General features: G+C 41.4%; 1 protein-coding gene across 1 annotated transcript in view; it reads left to right on the top strand.

Moving 5' to 3' along the window:
* The window catches only part of oca2 (oculocutaneous albinism II), a 659,230-nt gene that overhangs the window by 327,030 nt on the left and 312,292 nt on the right, over positions 1–19,908 (top strand). The window lies entirely within an intron of this gene.

The following is a 19,908-nucleotide window of genomic DNA, read 5'->3' as shown; positions in this document are numbered from 1 at the left end:
TATCTATCTATCTATCTATCTATCTATCTATCTATCTATCTATCTATATTCTTCTTTCTGCTTTTCCCTCTTCAGAGGTCGACACAGCAAGTCATCCTCTTCCATTTCACTCTGTCCTCTGCATCCTCTGGCCTCACTCTAACTACCTTCATGTCCTCTCTAACTACATCCATATTCTCCTCTTTGGTCTTCCTCTGTCTTTTTTCCTGGCAGCTGCATTTCTAACATCCTTCTACCAATATACCCACTGTCCCTCGTCTGGACATGTCCAAACCATCTAAGTCTGGCCCTCTCTAACTTTGTCTCCCGGTTGTTAAACCTGTCCTGTACCTATGACGATCTCATTCCTAATGTTATTCATCCTTGTCACTCCTAAGGAAAACCTCAGCATCGTCATTTCTGCCACTTCCAGATCTTTCTCCTGTCTTTTTGTCAATGCCACTGTCTCCAGACCATACAACATAGCTGGTCTCAACATTGTCTTGTAAACTTTTCTTTTGACCTTTGCTGACACCCTTTTGTCACAAATCACTCCTGAAACTTTTCTCTATCCACTCCATCCTACCTGGATTCTCTTTTTCAACTCTTCACTACATTTCCCATTTTCTTGGACAGTGGACTCCAAGTACTTGAAGTCCTACACCTTTGTCACCTCTGCTCCTTGTAGCCTCACTGTTCCACTGGCCTCCCTCTCATTCACACACATACATTCTGTCTTTCTACAACTGACTTTCATTCCTCTTCTTTCAAGTGTATACCCCCACCTCTCCAAGTTATCTTCCACCTGTTTCCTGTTTTCACCACAGATCACAATATAATCTGCAAACATAATAGTCCACGGGGATTCCTGCCTGACCTCATCTGTTAGTCAGTCCATCACCAGAGCAAACAAGAAAGGGCTCATCCTTGATGCAATCCCACATCAAATATTGGATTTGATACCTGGATGATTGAGCATGAACTTGTTGTCTCTACCTTGAAGCTATCTGTCATTCCTACAGCACATCTCACCACTGTCCTGCTGTCCTCATACATGTCCTGTACCAGTCTAACATACTTCTCCACCACTCCAGATTTCCTCATGCAATACCACACCTCCTCCTCATTTTCAGGCTATTAATATTCAGTCAGAGATTAAGAACATGTTTGGATTTTTTTTTACCACTGTAGTGGCTACTACATTAAATACTTTTGGGTTCATTAAATTAAACAGTACACACCTTGGTTCTGTTTGACAGCAAAATGGGGGTTTTATTTGAAGCTTTACTTCTAAGGTGGAACAGCCAGAAATACCTCGAGACCTCAAAAGACAGAACCCCTGTCTCAACATAGTTCTGTTCTTATTTATACCTTTCATTGACGTCAGAGGGTTGTATAACACTTTTATCAATCCTTTCCCATTTTAGGAAAACACTTGAGAAACAAATTCTTCTTAGGTTAGCTTGACATAAACACTCTAGTTGTTAAAACAGTTCTGATGGGAAACAGTCTTATATAAGCAGTTGATCTTATGCCCAGAAATTCCTGGTACTTTTAGATAAAGATAAACAAGTACAAGTCAACTTCAAGCACATCTCAGAATCTGTTAAAAACAAGTTCTGTTGAACATAGTTGTTGTAAGTTAAAAGACATATTTGCTTGGGCTTTATTATAAAACAGATTGTCTAATTAATAAAGTTTCTTAGATTCTACACCACCAAAACCTGTTTTCACTTTCACCACTTAACTGTCTGTCCGATCACACTTGTAAATGAGTCTTTGAGGCTCAGTGTGACTTATCTGTTTAATTAAAGGTTAAATTAATGAATAAATAGGTCTTATTTCGTGTCCATAGGTGAGGGTAGGAATATACAGTAGACCAGCTGGCAAACAGAGAGCTTCGTCTCGCAGTTCAGCTCCCTCTTCACCACAACAAACCAGCACAGAGTCCGCAATACTGCAGATGCTGCACCAATCCATCTGTCAGTCTCACTCTCCATTCTTCCCCCACTTGTGAACAAAACCCAGAGATACTTTAACTCCTCCACTTTAGGCAGAACCTCACCCTCGACCTAAAGAGAGCAATCCACCCTTTTCTGGCTGAGGACCATGGCTTCAGATTTGGATGAGCTGATGTGAATTATTGGATATAATTCAGAATTCATTGTTCAATTAATGATGACAAGCCGTCCTGGGTCAGATGTAGCAAAACAGGCCCAAACTATGATACTACCACCACCATGTTTCACAGTTGGGATTAGGTTCTTATGCAGGAATGCAGTGTTTTCATTTCTTCAAATATAATGCTTTTCATTTAAACCATAAATTTCTATTTTGGTGTCATACATCCACAAAAAAAATAATTCCCATAGCATTCTGGCTTGTCCACATGATCTTTAGTGAACTACAAATGCGTAACAATGTTCTTTTTGGACCGCAGTGGCTTTCTTCTTGCAACCCTGCCATGCACATCATTGTTGTTCAGTGTTCTCCTGAGTCTTGAGACTCAATGAGACTAACCTGTATAAATAACGGTTGAATGAATGAATGAATGAACATTAACACCAAAGTTCATGCTCAATAATTCAGGTATAAAAGTCTATAAAGTTCGGTCAGGTCATCTGGATCTTTTTTGTGCTGTGTCAAGTAATGTGAATTTTTGTGTGAAATCAGTATTAAAGTCTGAGACAAGGCATGCAACTTATACCCTCTATGCAAAGCCGAAGTACACAGGAAATGAGGCTGAAAGTCTGTGTGTCAGAGAGTCAGAGTCAGAGTTTCTTTATTGTCATTCGCACCTCATGTGGTACATGTGGTGGAGCGAAATTATGTACACGGGGTCCCAGTTACATCCAACAATAAAATGTATAAGAAAAACAGTAATAACATCTAAGATATGAACTAAGAAAAACATCAACTAAATATACACTCATAACATAAAACATTGAACATCATCACAAACATGAACATGAGTCTGTGAGCAGATGTGCACACATGAACACATCAACATTGAAACAGATCAGCAGCAACATGAAACAGATCAGCAGCAACATGATATGGTTTTTCACAGTGATTATTCTAGTTAGAGATTCATGAGTCTAACAGCTTCAGGGTAGAAGCTGTTCCTCAGTCTAGTGGTTCTACACTTAATGCTCCTTAACCTCCTTCCTGAGGGGAGTGGGGCAAAAAGTGTGTGTGCTGGGTGAGTGGGGACCTTCATGATGCAGGTGGCCCTCTTCCTGCATCTGGAGGTGTAGATGTCTGTGATGGTGGGGAGGCTGATTCCGACAGATTTCTGTGCAGCCTTCACCACTCTCTGCAAAGCTTTTCTTTCTGCAGCTGTGCAGCCTCCATGCCACACATTGATGCTGGAGCACAGGATGCTCTCCACTGCACACCTGTAGAAGGAGGTGAGGACTGAGCTTCCCAGACCAGCTCACCTCAGCCGTCTGAGGAAGTAGAGTCTCTGATGAGCTTTCTTGATCAGGCTGGTGGTGTTGTTGCTCCAGCTGAGGTTGTCATTCATGTGTACACCCAAGTACTTGTAGCTGGAGACTACTTCCACCGCAGATCCTCTTATGTTCAGGGGGGTGTAGATGTTTTTGTTCCTTCTGAAGTCCACAATCATCTCCTTTGTCTTCTTCACATTGATGTGAAGGTTATTATCTTTGCACCAGCTCTCCAAGTGTTCCACCTCTTGCCTGTAGCTGGACTCATCATTGTTTGTGATGCATCCCACCACCACTGTATCATCTGCAAACTTTACAATGTGACAGCCTGGATGGGTAGCTGCACAATCATACGTGAGCAGAGTAAACAGGAGGGGGCTCAACACACATCCCTGAGGAGAGCCAGTGCTGAGGGTTATGGTGGAGGAGGAGAGGTTGTGGATCCTCACTAACTGTGGTCTGTTTGTTAAAAAGTCTAGTACCCAGTTGCAAATGGAGGGGCTTAGTCCTAGTGTGGATAGTTTGTCCATCAGGGTTTGGGGGATCATGGTGTTGAAGGCGGATGTGAAGTCCACAAAGAGCATACGGACGTAAGAGTTTTTCTGCTCCAGGTGGTTGAGCGCAGTGTGGACCGCAGAGGAGATTGCATCCTCTGTTGATCGGTTCTCACGGTATGCATACTGATGAGGGTCCTCATCGATGTTGATGGTTGTTTTGTTGCGAGTCATGACCAGTTTTTCAAATCATTTAGCGACTATCGGGTGAGGGCCACTGGCCGATAGTCATTCAGACCAGTCACTGTCGAGCTTTTTGGGACTGGGATGATGGTGGCAGTCTTCAGGCAGGTGGGAACTGTCTCCAGGGTAAGTGAGGTGTTAAAGATGTCTGCCAGCACCTCACAGAGCTGATCAGCACATTCCTTCAACACTTTTCCAGGGATGTTGTCTGGGCCAGTTGCCTTGTGCGGATTAATCCTCCTGAAGGTACTCCTTACTTCTGCTGAGGTCACGCTGAGATGCTCTTCATCCGGTGGTGAGATGAGTCTGGTGCTGGGTGGTCTGTTCGGGTCTTCAAAGCGTGCATAGAACTTGTTGAGGGCATCAGGCAGAGATGGGTCTTTGGGGCATTGTTCACTCCTTCCTTTATAATCTGTTATGCACTTAATGCCCCTCCACATGCTCCGAGGGTCTTGTGAGATGAATTGACCCTCGATCCTCTTTGCATATGTGCCCTTGGCCCTCTTAATACCAGCAACCAGCTCTTTTCTTGTCCTACTCAGCTCCTCTGAGTTTCCAGACCTGAGGCAGTGTTCCTGGCTTCTAGCAGGGTACGCACCTCTGCATTCAGCCAAGGTTTTCTGTTTGGGTAGCTTTTAACATTTCTGATAGTGGAGACGGTGTCAGTACATGTACTAATGTAACCCAGAACTGAGGATGTGTATTGGTCAAGATCAAGCGAACCTCCATTTTCAGCAGCTTCTCTGAAAACCTGCCAGTCTGTTCGATCAAAACAATCTCTCAGTATGGGGCTACTGTCCTGGATCCAGCATTTAACTTTCTTTTGTACCGGTCTGGAGCGTCTCAGCGGGGGCATGTAAGCAGGAGCCAGGAAGATTGAGATGTGGTCTGACAGTCCTAGGACGGGGGCGGGGTTCGGCTTTGTATGCATCTTTTACGTTCGTGTAAACACGGTCCAGCGTGTGGTCTCCACGTGTCGGAATTTTCACATGCTGATTAAAGCTTGGGAGACAGTCCTTTAGATTCACATAGTTAAAGTCTCCGGCTACCACGTAAAGAGCCTCGGGTTGTTTGCTCTGCAGTGAGCTGATGATATCATGAAGCTCCTGCAGTGATTCATTAGCATTAGCGTCCGGAGGAATGTAGACGACAGAGATGAAAGTCACCGTGAACTCTCGGTGTAGATAATGTGGCCGTGTCTGTGTGTGTGTGAAAGAGAGCGGTAGCTGGCCCAAAATGGAACCAGATGTTCTCTGTATATGAGTAATACAGAGTTGCGGACCAAGCGCTGAGTTGCAAGAATATAGGAAAATGGTTAAAATGATTTAAATTTACATCATAATCATTATAAAATGAGTACTGTTATAATTGAAAAGTGATTAACATTGATTGACGTGTGTTTAATTATCATGATGATTGATATGTGTGCTAGGATCAGAATGCAAGTCAAACATAAATAACTTATCCAACATTTTTCAGTCAGGTCATCTGGACAGTTTCTTTTTTTTTTTTTTTTTTCTGAAACGTTTCGCCTTCAGTCCGGAAGGCTTCATAAGTTAAGGAAACATAAAACAAAACTGATTCTTCCCGCAACAGCTTACTCCAAAGGGGAACAAACCAGTTCTGCTCGTTATAAGATGGTCTCTTTGGTACGCCCCCTCCTCCATTGCCGGCCCTCTTCCTAAAGAACTTATGTTCAGAACAAAAGTAGTGAATAAGTGCATAGACAGAACAACCCTATATATTATGGGGGCGGCTATGGCTGAGTGGTTAGAGCAGTCGTCGTCCAATGCAAGAGTTGGGGGTTCGAATCCACCAGCTGTCACATGCCAAAGTGTCCCTGGGCAAGACACTCAACCCCTCATTGCATCTGATGTGTGACCCATCAGTGTATGAATGTAAAAAAAGCACTTAGTCTCGTAAGAATGATTTGTTCAGTTAGCTTTGTAGAGATCTAGTAGAGTGCTGTGTGAATGGGTAAATGAGGGCACAGATTGTTGTGTAAAGCGCTTTGAGTATCTTGATCAGATAGAAAGGCACTATATAATTACAGTCCATTTACCATTTATGTGTTGAACTGAATGAACTCACTAACCCATGAAGTAAGAGAAGTTATATAACTCTGAACAGTTGAAGTATGACATCCTAGCAATGAAGTTACTGTTTTGGTACCACAGAGGAGCCAATCACAGTCTTACAGCAGAGAGTTACATGACAATCAGTTGGGGTATGCCTGGACTTGTTCTCTCTCAGTAAAAGTATATAAGAGGGTAAACCTGGCTTATCGGCGCTGAAGAAATTGGGAGCTGGTTGAGATAGGACAGTTTATAGGATTGCTCTTAGCTGCTGAAGAAGATTTGGACAATCTGAAAAAAGACTTCTTTTAGGCAAAATACAAGTTTATTTTCAGTATTCAGCCGGGATTAGGTCAAGACAGATCTTCTAAAAAATTAAAATAGCTTTTTGAGCAAGCACTTTCCTCAGCACTTTCCTCTGGGACCTGAAGGAAAAATTTTCACCTGCCTTCTTAACCAGGGCATTCTTCTAAGAAGAAGACTGAAAATGCTGGTAAGGGATGCTCCCTAATTTACCTTTTTTTAATTTTTACAAATTTATACAAGACAAAATAATAGTGACAGCACAACTAACCAACAAGAAAATTAGATAAAATTTCAGTAACATTTGGGATCTTCTATTCATGAATGCCATAGACCGAAGAGAGTTATAAAGATTGTGACATCAATTTGGGGAAATATCTTCTAAGTTTACTTTGGGAGTATTAGAGTCTGTTACAATGAGAGCTGGCTGCGGGCCACCAAACCCGGAAACCCGCCTCCAACCCATGTTGCTCCCCCGGCTCGAACCTCCCTCAGAAGCGGCAACTCAAACTAACAATAAATCAAGGAGACGTGAATTAAGTTTTATCAATTATATTAAATCAAGGCAAGGAAAAGATTAGTTTACAGTGCTGGCCTCTCCAGTACAGTTTGACACATACAGGAACCAGAAGGGCCGATGTCCCGTGTCATTACTGATTTATAGGCCCTAGACTCCTCCTTGATGTCATGTAGCAAGCAGAAACAAACTCTATTCCTTGACGGATATTGAATCCCAGGAAGACTCTTTTTAGAGTTGCTGGCCCAGTTTAACCCAGTCAGAACCGGGTCATAATTTCACTATAATCTCATCGCTGAGCAGATAAAAACCCCAGAACCAGTCTAGATAAATATCTAACAAGTCCTTTGGAGTTCTAGCACACACTGGAGCTCCTGGGCATTGGCTGATGTCCGATGAAAGGAAGGCTTTCCTTCATCAGCTCGTAGGAGCTTAAAGGTCTCATAACTCCCTGTCTCAGCTCATCGGAGCAAGGAATTTCAAAACAGATTGGACTTCAACCCCTAGGACACCAAAAACCAATTAATAAGAACTCCTTCCAAGTAATGTATGGACTCTTAACTACTGATTCTGCTATATAACCAGATGTAATCATTGTTTTTGATTGTGCTATAACGCTGTTCCCCTGTAAATCATTAATTAAAGCAAAGCAAAAGAAATAAAAATCTGGACTATCATTTACCACCTCATGTTCATGGATCTAAGAAGCTTGGTTAAACTTTAACAATTTAGGTGATGTGAGATAATTTCCAGCTCTCATCATGACTCATCCAAGACATTCTGTTAAATCCCATAGTTATTGTCAACTTGTATTGCCATTTAAAAACTGTCCATAATTAAGGTGAATCAATTTATCTGTCCATTACTCGAGGGTGAAAGTGAACTGGGTTACATTATGACAGTGTTTGTCTGAAAAGACGATGTCTTTCCATCTTTGTAAAATATTAATCACTCTGTGTGTGTATATGTGTATGTGTGTGTATGGGTTTGTGCATATGTGTGTGTTTGAATGTGACTTCTATTAAACCAGGCAAATTCCCCTTAAGTCACCAGGCGTCCGCTGCAAAGCAGGCCTAACTTTGCTGACGAGGCCCATGCCCGAAAACCTAACATGCATGTTTTTAGTCTGTGGGAGTAATAAAATAATTAATAGTTTTATTACCTGAAATTAAAAACCCATACTTACACAGCTCCATTACCAGACCTCGCATGAATCAGTGTTGCTTAACCTGAATAGTATACATGTTATTTATTTATGTAACTTTGATGAATAATTCAAATGTTTAAATATTGTCTACTCTTCCCTCCCCTGAGTCCAGATGAGAGCTGACCTCACCCCCAACAGACCCTGCAATTTTATTGAATAAAATTAAAACCTCAGCATTTTACCTCAGGTGAATCACCTGAACTAACATTCAAAGGAAGGTTACCATACCATACCAATTTATTTATAGAGCACTTAAAACAGCAACAAGGCCAACCTAAGTGCTGTACAAAAGAAAACAAACATGCACAGCGGACAGGAAAACATAAAATAAAAATACATATACAAATAGCAGCAGAAGCTAACTAAAATGGCCAACAGTGTAGAGTACAGACAGGACCAAAACAAATCACCGTGTTAAAGGCAAGAGAATAGAAGTGGGTCTTCAAGCGAGACTTAAAGACAGAGTGTGGGAGCTTGCTGGACACTCAGTGGCAACTCATTCCACAGTCGTGGACCTGCAACAGAGAAAGCCCTGTCACCTCTGAGCTTACGACGGGTTTCTGGGACTGAGAGAAGCATCTGGTCTGCTGACCTCAGAGAGCGCGGTGGGACATATGGCTGCAGAAGATCAGTGAGATAGGATGGGGCGGAACTGTTCAGTGATTTAAAAACATACATGAGAATTTTGAATTGGATCCGAAGGTGAATGGGTAGCCAGTGCAGGGAGGCCAAAACTGGCGTGATGTGCTCTCTATAGCCTGTACTGGTTAAAAATCAGGCTGCAACATTTTGGACCAGTTGTAGACGAGCAGTGGAGGACTGACAGATTCCAAACAGAAGTGAATTGCAGTAATCAAGCCTAGATGTTATGAAGGCATGGATCACTGCCTCAAGGTTTTTTTTGGAGAGTATAGGCTTCAGCTTAGACAGCCATTTCAGCTGAAAAAAAAAAACAGGATTTGACCATCATGTTTACGTGACTGTTGAGTTTTAAGGACGGGTCCATTATCACCCCCAGATTAGTAACCTTTTGTTTCTCTAGCGGGGCTAGAGAGAAAAGGTCAATGTCATGGTTCATGAGTGAGCCACTGGGATGGAACAGCATGACTTCAGACTTCTTCTCAATGAAGCTCAAGAAGTTTAAAGCCATCCAGTCCCGGATGTCAGCCAGGCAGTCAAGAAGAGGCTGAATAGATCGTGTGACTCTGTGCCTCAGGGGGAAGTAAATTTGGCAATCATCGGCGTAGAAATGAAAGGGTATGTTGTGTTTGCGGAAAATAGCACCTAGTGGCAGCAGGTATAAAGAAAAGAGAAGGGGACCGAGGATGGACCCCTGCGGTACCCCCTACTGGAGTGCTGTCGATGCCGAACTAAAATCTTTGATATTGACACAGAAGGTTTTGTCAGAGAGGTAGGACCCAAACCATTTAAGGGCTGACCCTGTGATGCCCACCCACTGCTCCAGTCTAGAAATGAGGATCTTGTGGTCGATGGTGTCAAAAGCAGATGTAAGGTCCAATAGGACAAGCAGCACAGAATCACCTGCGTCTGTGGATATGAAAATGTCATTAAAAACCTTCAGTAGAGCAGTTTCAGTGCTATGGAGAGATTTGAAGCCAGATTGGAATAACTCTAGGATAACGTGATCCCCCAAAAACTGTTTCAACTGAGACTCCACAATCTTTTCCAGTAGTTTAGAGGTGAATGGGAGTCTGGAGACAGGCCGGAAGTTGGACATGACTGAGGGGTCAAGGTTAGGTTTTTTCAGGAGGGGCTGGACAGCAGCATGTTTAAAAGGTTTTGGCACCACACCTGAGGATAAACTGCTATTCAGAATAGCGAGAATAAAAGGACCCATGGTAGGAAAAACTTCCTTTAGTAGTCGAGCGGGGACCACATCAAAGGGGGATCCAGATGGCTTCATGCTGCACATTACCTGCTCCAGAGAAGACATAGAGATGGGCTCAAAGTGGTCAAACACAGCCACACACTGAGATGGGATGGACAGATCATGAGCTGGTGGAGAAATGAGTGCCCGGATGGTTGCCACTTTTTCTAAAAAGAAATGGAGGAAGTTTTCACACAGCTCAGTTGAGGCTTCCAGAGGTGAAGGCTCACTGAGGTGTAGAACTGAGTTCAGGGTGGAGAAAAGAACTCGGGGGTTGTGGGAGTTGGAGACAATTAAATCAGAGAAGAATTTACATTTGGCAGCTTTAACGGTTTTCTGATAGTGACGCCAACTCTCCCTTAACATTTGAAAAGAAACCTGCAGCCTGTCCTTCTTCCACCTTCGTTCAACTTTGCGACACTGCTGCCTAACGGCTCAAGTGACGTCATTCAGCCAAGGCTCTGATTTAAGTTTCGTTTTTCTGGTCTTAAGGGGAGCAACATGGTCCAGAAAATGTAAACAGGCAGAGTTGAACTGAGAGGTTAGCTCCTCAGTGGTAAGAGACACCGAGAGCTGTTCGATCCTCTCAGAGTTAAAACCTTCATTAAAACGAGCAGCAGTGAAATGGTTAACGGAACGCGTACGTGTAGGAATGCACATCTTAGCAGTAGGACAAGGGGGGGGGGGGGTGAAGTCAAACAATACAGGCATGTGATCTGAAAAAACATTGTCACCGATTTTCAAATTAGAAACAGAGACATCGCGTGTTAAAACGAGGTCCAGCGTGTGACCGTGTTCTTGGGTGGGACCGTTTACCTGCTGAGTTAAATTAAAAGAGTCCAATAAATCTAGAACGTCCTTCACTAAGGGCTTCTCCTGACAACACACATGCAAATTAAAGTCACCAATAAACAAAACGTGAGTGTATCTCAGTGTGATATCAGCCAAAAATTCAGAGAATTAATTTATGAAGTCTTTAGATCGAGGGGGGCGGTAGACGAGTGCGCACAGAACCGGAGGAGAGTGTCTGACTTCAAAGATGCTTAGCTCAAAGCTGGTGCGGGACACTGGGATGGACAACTGTTTACAGGCCAAGTTTTCTTTAAAAACTGTTAATAATCCCCCCCCCCCCCGTGCGTGCCGACCTGATGGCCGCGGGGCATTGAAACACAGACAGTCTGGAGGTAGTAATTCCACCAAGGCGCTGGACTCGCCATCAGAAATCCAAGATTCCGTGACGAACAGAAAATCCAACTCCTCATCTTTAAAAAAGTCATTGAGGATAAACGTCTTGTTGGAACAGACCTTGCGCTGATTAAACACATCCTGATAGGGTCCAACGCAGGCACAGCCGTGGAAGGAGAAGCGCGCGCCAGCGGGCGCAGGTTATGAAGAACAGCTCCTCCAGGTCTGCTGGTGCAGCGCACAGGTAAACAACTCCAGGTGTTCACATGGACTGAGCGTGCGGGCAGCTGGCTGGCAGCCGGGCCCCGGGAGCACCACGGGTCAGAGAGGATATGATCAGATCCAGAGCGAGTCCTGAAAGAATAATCCACTCTTTGCCTCAGTTTCACCAAAATCCCTGCACGCTTCCCACGACGTCTGCCACGTTTCCTCCATGGAGAAAGGCCAGGGTCACGCAGAAGGAATGAAGGAATCTCAGATAGGACCGGTGGGGGAGAGTGCTAACCGCTGTACAAAAACTCCGCAGGCAATTCAGCAAATGTATGGAGCTCCAAAAGTGCCCGACGATCATACTGAAAATATGACTCGGCACACTGCACCAACCATTGTAAAAATAACAAAAATACAATACAAGCAGAGAGCGAGAGATGGGCAGCCCTACACACCGGTGCCTTCTTGGAATCAACGGTTAATTCAATTTTGTAAACTCATGTATGTCAATAACAAAAACACAATTAAAATTGAAGGAAAAAAACATAAAATCAGAAAACACAAGTAAGCAGCTTTTGTGACGGGAAGATGGAACAGTTACTAGTCTTAAACTAGCGTGTGATGGACCGAGCAGTAAAAGGACAGTCAGGCAAAGGTTATGTCCAAAAAATATATTTTTTAATAAACCCAAAAAATCAACTTGTTTAAATCATAACAGATAACAAAATTGGGCCCATAAAAGAGGTCAACATAACTGAACTCTACTCAAACAAACAGACCTGGTAAATGAGACAAAAGGGGAGACTTGTATATAGTCTGATCAGCCCACAAAGACAAAAAAAGGGTAAAACGCACAAACACCTAACTGAAACTAACATAAGGAAATCCCATTTCCCCCCATGAGTCTAAGTTGTGTTATGTAGTGAACTTAATCTGAGGTCAAGACTAAGCCTGGGGTCAAAACTCTTGACCTTGGGAACCTTGTGGGACAGGAACTGTCGTTTCGTTGGTTTGAATCCAGAGGTGCAGGTTCACCCATCCTGAGACTTTCTTTCTTGAGGGTTCAAGTGAAAGAACATTCTCTTTTTATTATCATTACCATTTTACAAATGTTGATAATCAAGGTGTCTTAGTTCAAACCATTTTAGATGTTGCAGTGAACTAATCAATTTTATTAACTGTGTAATGATTTTTAATTCTCATGCAAAGTTAGAACTCATGTTAAAGCTGTTACAGAGTAATTATGCATTTTCTGATTTCTGTCTGTGAATGAGCAAAGTGTGCGTTCTAGGGTCAGGAGTCGAAGCAGACATGCGTTGGAACAACTGTCCTGTTTATATCCTCTCAGACGTCAACAGGGGGGTTTTGGCACCTGTTTCTTAAACTCGCCAAAACAAAACTCTCTCTGTCTGTGAGAACATTTCTGATCTGTTCCATAACAATTCTTGCTGCCTTCTAACCTTTTACGTCACAAAACACACCCCGTCTGGTCGGTTCTGGCCAATGGGGAGACTCCCGAATGAACCGGGAAGAGAGCTCTTTAAAATGTCGGTACTTCCTGGTCTACTCAGTTCTGTCAGTTCTGTGAGGGCTGTGAGAGTTCAGTTCTGTGGGAGTTGGGTCTCTGTTCAGTTCTGTGAGCCGGGAAGACCCTGACATGACAACAGAGCTCTTCCGAGTTTCATGGGATTATAACATCTTCACTGAGGTGAGCTGTGGCGGACAGAATCTCGCCGCTACTCCGGACGAGTAACAGCATCCTACGGAGACGCTGAAAGGGTGCGTTAAACGGAATCTCGCCTGAGACATCTCCAGGTAAAAGAGTCGATTTCACCACCTAAGTGTACTGTAAGGAAGAAGCTGAAGAAAGCCCGGAGAGTGCCGTTCTGTTCAACACTCCCTCAAACCCCATCTTTTACTCTTCTTTAAACTTCTTTCCCATCTTTAAACTCCTCTCTCAAGTAGAAATTCTTCCAGATATTTAGAAATGTCTGTGTAAAGTGCTCATCCACCGCCGTGTGGGTAAAAGATCATAACTGTACAGTTTTCATAAATGTCTGTGGTGAAGCAACGGAAAAATCATGGCCGTATGATTTTTCCTGATTGATTGCTTATGTTGTTATTTTCATAATTTGCCAAATTAATGTAAATGTTTGATGTTAAACTTTGATTCTGTAAATAAATGACCGCATTCATTTTGATGGGTCAAAGATAAATGACGTCTCACGTTTGCATTTCATTAAATTCAATGCACGTTTTATTCAGTCCAGAAAAATGAGGAATCCGTGTTAATTGATGAATATATCTGAGCATCTGTTCATCTACAGTTATGACCCAATCTGCACGTCTCCATATAGGCTTGCTCCACCCCTTTTCCACCTCTTTGTTCCCCTGAAGTACTGGAGCAGTAGGCACTGAAGTAACTCAGAAAACAGACAAATTAAATCAAATCAAACACATAACAGTGAAAACTAGAATGTGCACACTTATTTTAGCATTCAGTGTTATGATTATGTAAATAAATTCCAAACAAAAATATAATTTTTTGTTACTCTGGAAATTATATCCTATATTTAAAGAAACAAAAAGTATGGTGAATTTTACAATAATCTATTATAGCAGTGTGATGATGAGACATGACCCCATTTGTGTGGCTGTAACTGCAATCATCACATAGCACCAGGATGTGTCTGGACATCCTGCATCTTGTCTGTCCCACTGAAACCATCAAAAAATGATTTGTATTTACACAGATAAAAATGTACCATGGAAGACTTCCTAAGCACACATGATACAATCTAATAATGCAAGGTTAAGTCATGACAGTCTATGTCATGATGGCCTGCAAACTCTCTTATTCTACAGATGAAAAAGGCACAAATATTACTATTAACCCTATTTTTAGTGGACACCACAAGGTTAATAAGAAAATAATTATATGTCCAATACTTATTAGATAAGTCAATCTTAAAAAGCCCATGTTTATTAATCCAGGTATACCCATTGTTAGGCTGATGGTCCTTCTTAACCATGTGAGCAGCTGGTTTTGGTTGTCAGCAGCAAACTGATCCACTCTGAGAAGGTGCTATTTAAGAGACTGAGCTGAATACAGCACCTCGGACTGAGGAAGTCTTTCGGATGAGAGACGAAACGTTTCTACATTTTTTTGCTTTGTTTTGTTTTTTGGTTTTTTTTGAATGTCCAGAGGACCAGATAGAACTTTTTTTGATTTTTCTACCTGGATTATTGAGCATGCATCAGGAAATCCAGGTATACAATCCAACAATTTTCAGTCAGGTCATCTGGACAGTTTTTTTCTTTCTTTTTTTTTAATATACATGGCATTTACAATGTTATATTTCACTATAGTTTGTTTACATGACTAAATCTTGGCTAATGGAAAATCAAAGATGTGATCATTTTTAATACTCAGATTTTATGGATGCAAAAGTTATTGTGGGAGTGTATGTATTAGTTAGTTAGTATTATATTTACAATTTTTAGTATGTTAGCTGAATGTGTGAGGATGGGGTGGTATTGAGGAGGTGATATGATATTTATGTAAATTTGTGGGTTGCAAAGGTTTTTTTTAGAATTTGTACAGGAACATTTTTGTATTTTTATTGTATTTAGATTTTTAAATTGTATTTTAATGTATAGTTTTTATTATATGAAATTGGAGGTTGTTAGGTTGATTACATGAATATGTAGGCAGGAGCAGGGCCCTATAAAGAGAGAGTTGCAACAGTTTTTGAACTCGCCGATACGCAGTCACGTGGTTCATGCAGCTCCCAATAGTTCCAAACAGTTCATCCGTCTCAGTCAGTTTGAACGGCTGCTAGTGCAACATAACACAAAAATCGACTTTTCTTACTTTACTTAACATCTTTCAGTAATTATTGAGCAGTAACGAACTGATTACTTAACTGATTATTTCACAGACTATGCATTTTATCAAAGCATTTTTAGAAGCGGCTGATACATTTATCATTAAATTTTAGAAAGAAACGAGACTTCAAACACATATTTGTTAGAAAAAAAGTAAATGCAATGCAATGATCAATATAGCCATGTCAGTGTTTTATAACGTTACACACGTTAAAAAAAGATCAGAGTAACACCTGTTATAAAGCTATTTCTGATGTTCTCTGCATGATAATGCTCCATCTTGTCCTCCATGCAGTTCAGATCTGCTCCAGCTTACCTTAGAACATCTGGATGAATTCTTGATTTCTATAGAAGATATTAATTCAACCTTTATTTAAACAGGTTCGTCCCATTGAGCCACGAGGACTCATTTACAAGAGAGACTGAATATAATTGTTGTATTTGTCGTTTTTTATGGCACCAAGTACCTGGATAACTGAGTTGATTGTAGCCTGACAACTATTGTAAAACTGTAATTCATTGATTAAAATGTTAATTTAAATAAAACTGTTTCTAGTTAAAATCATAACAGATGACAAAATAAGTGTCAATTGTGCAAAAATACATTTCCAAACAATTTATTATAAAATATGTAAAATGTAAAACAAGCTTTAATAAAGCACTTTTACTGCCATTTATACAGTTTATTAATGACATCATCTCAAGTCAGCAGCACCATCATCATCATCATCATCACAACAACACAAAGTGAGAGCTGTAAATTTAATCTGCACAAACATTTTCAATCAGGGCTCAAGATGTTTAACTGTCAAAGAAATGTGCAAGAAAATAAACTGATGTCACTCTACAGACACATTTAGAGAGAGGACAGTTCACAGAGACACAGTGAGGACGTGTGAGACTGAAGGAGGTTCAACCATTTGTTCATGGACCAGAACCAAATAAGAACAACAGAACTTCCACTGCATGTTGATCCATTGACCAGTGATCACACGTATTGTTCTAAAGTAAACTTTGGTACGAACAGTGTTAAATAAGACGTTATTTTTTTTATTGAACAATAATCTTCATTCTAGGGCAGCACGGTGGCGCAACTGGTAGAGCTGCTGCCTCTCAGCGAACAGGTTCCTGGTTCAAACCCCGGTCCAGGGGCCTTTCTGGGTGGAGTTTGCATGTTCTCTCCGTGCATGCGTGGGTTTTCTCCGGGTACTCCAGTTTCCTCCCACAGACCAAAAACATGCATGTTAGACTGATTGGTAACTCTAAAATGTCCCTAGGTGTGAGTGAGAGAGTGAATGGTTGTTTGTCTCGTTTGTCTCTATGTGTCCCTGTGATGGACTTGCGACCTGTCCAGGGTGTACCCCGCTCCTCGCACAGTGATTGCTGGACATGGGCACCAGTGACCCCCGTGACCCAAAATGGAATAAACGGGTAAAGAAAATGGATGGATGGATGAATCTTCATTCTAACAGTGCCATTGTAATTTCAGAGACTGAGGAAGGAAGAAACAGAAATGAGGCGAGTGAGAGGAGGGAAAGATGAAAATGTGTCCTCAGAGGACGGGGACATGTCAGGATCTGATGATCCAGGATCAACAGGACCAGGAGGATGAATCAACAGGCAGTCAGGGAACAGAGATGAACAACCTGAGGGAACAATTAGAACACAAAAAAATACATAAGCAGGACAGAAGAAACTCACAGACAATAAAATTAACGCAGTCCTGCGAAGAAAAATGTTAACAATGGAAAAGAAATTCTGACAAATTTTTACAAAAGATCAGATGAAGACAACTGGCATGAAGAATAACTTCCAGCTCCATCTCAATGTACCTGTGATAGTTTAATAAGTTGTTTTGTTACTGTTCTACAGTTTATTGATGCTGATTTATTCTTGTAATAATTCTTATTTCTTGTTCTGTCTTGAAAGAGTCTCATCTCAACTTGACCCATGATTACCAAACACTAAACTAATAATATAAAACTAATGGAAATGAACAGTCCTGCAGTAAATACCAACTTTGTGAAGGTTATGGTGTTAAAGTAATTTTATTCAAACATCTTGATTCAGCTGTTATTGATTAATAGAAGACAGAAAATGAGATCTTGTACCTTTGTGATACTTTGAATGCAACATTCAGTTCATGAAGTCATTCTCCTCTGGTTCACCTGGAAAACATGAAAACATTGACTCATCTCCACAATCACGTTTTTCTTTAATGATAATGTCACAATTTATGCTGCAGTCTTTGACAAATGATCTATAACTTGAACTAAATGACGTCAGTCTTGTTGTCATGTTGTCATCATTCTTTTCTGAAATCAGGTCGCTCTTGTAAATGAGTCCTCGAGGCTCAATGGGATTTACCTGTAGAAATAAAGGTTCAATGAATCTCTCAGAAAAAAAAGGCCATATATTTTCTAGTTGAGTTCAGTAACTGGAATTACCATAACTTTAAAAAAGACCACCTTTCAAAATTTAAGCAGTAATGGATATTTTAAAACGTTGAATTAGAAATAGACCCGTTTAAACCGTCATGTTGCAGAGCAGCTGCAGTTAAAATACAACTAGTAATTTAACATGTTTCATTAACTAAAACTGGAGACATGAAGTATTAATGTTGATAAATTGTGGTACAGAACAGTCAGATAACGCTTCTCAATGGCAAAAAATATGTCGTATTTTCATCAACTTACTGGAGAAAACACGGAGAATGAACTACGTTTGATGCTGGAACCGCTGCTGTTTGGTACTATTTACCGCTGCATGACCCACAGGACTTCCGCATTCCATTCTTTCTATGGGAGTCTATGGGAGTGTCGCAACTCTCTTTATAGGGCTCTGGGCAGGAGTACATAGGTACTCTTACTGTATTTTGATTGATAAATTTGATGTATTTTAATGCATAGATATGCCCAACCAGGGACTTGAGTTGTGAGTTAGCTGTAGCTATATACTCTTTGTGTAACGCATCAGTCACAGACTTGTTCTTTTCTATGTTTATGTGCACTGTCCCTGTCAAATAAACTAACTAACTAACTAACTAACTAACTAACTAACTAACTATACCTGCCTAACTAAGGTTCTTATCTGTCCCTCAACTTATAAAACATATTTCCCTCACTGCCTATTCTGAAAAGCTATATATCCCTATCTTTAACCATATCTCCATATGGTCTTCTGCAGATATTCTTCTTCTAGATTCTTTTTAGGGATCATACAAATGCAGGTGTTTATTTTAAGGATTCTATCGTATCAGAAGCACAGCCATGACTGAAAGAAGAAGAAAAAAATGTTGCTCGGGGATACACTGCTGACCAATCTTTTTTCCTGTGCTACAGACCTAAGGAGGCTATAATAAACAGAAACCTGAGGTCATCAACTTATTTCAAGGAGTTAGCAATTCTCCCCACAGGCATCCAAAACCCAGTAGAGCTTCTTTGAACTGACACATGACCACACCTCTTGACGCTGTCCAGACGTCCAACTTTTAACGCGTTTCTAGTAAACAGAAATGGGCAATTACACCCGGAACGTCTTTTGGACTGAGCGCATTTCTCGTAAAGATTTTAACGTCAGCAAAAATGACGTCCCAATTTTTACATAGGGCTTTAAACCGTCAGCCACGTCGGATCCTCCTAATTTCACTGATAAACAAATGATAATTTATATACGGGCACTTAAATCAACTGGACAAATCATATTTTTAGAGAAAAAAATAGTGTCTCGTGTGTTTACAACATTCATGGACCACTTCCGATTAGCGATGTTCCTAACGTTTCCGGTCTGCTCCCACGCATGCCCAGGTGAAAAAACATTATGTATATAATCCAAAAAAGTTCAATCTGGTCCTCTGGACATTCAAAAAAACAAAAAACAAAACAAAGCAAAAAAATCTAGAAACGTTTCGTCTCTCATCCAAGAGACTTCCTCAGTCTGAGGTGCTGTTTTCAGCTCAGTCTCTTAAATAGCACCTTCACAGAGTGGATCAACCAGTTTGCTGCTGACAACCAAAACCAGCTGATCACATGCTCAAGAAGGACCATCAGCCTAACAATGGATCATTAGCACACTGATGGCTGTTTACTACTCACAGAGGGCTGAGTGATACTAGCAATCACAGCATTGTAAGAGGGGGACAGTTGAACCCGGAGGCCTCCACCCCTGTTTAATGATGGACGATTTCTTTTCACAAAGATGGCCTCCTTTACTCCTCTCTCAAACCATCGTTCCTCTCTGTCCAGGATGTGAACATCTTCATCCCTGAAAGAGTGACCGCTGGCCTGGAGATGAGTGTAGACCGCAGAGTCCTGGCCTGATGATGTTGATCTTCTGTGCTGGGCCATCCTTTTGGCCAGTGGCTGTTTAGTTTCCCCGATGTAAGACTGATCACAGCCCTCCTGACACTGAACAGCATACACAACATTACTCTGTTTGTGCCGGGGGACTGGATCTTTGGGATGAACCAGT

This window comes from Nematolebias whitei, chromosome 3 (genome assembly GCF_014905685.2).
Source record: "Nematolebias whitei isolate Nwh7 chromosome 3, NemWhi1, whole genome shotgun sequence".
Lineage (NCBI taxonomy): Eukaryota > Metazoa > Chordata > Actinopteri > Cyprinodontiformes > Rivulidae > Nematolebias > Nematolebias whitei.
The sequence above is the reverse complement of the archived record's forward strand: the minus strand, read 5'-3'. Positions and strand labels throughout refer to the sequence as shown.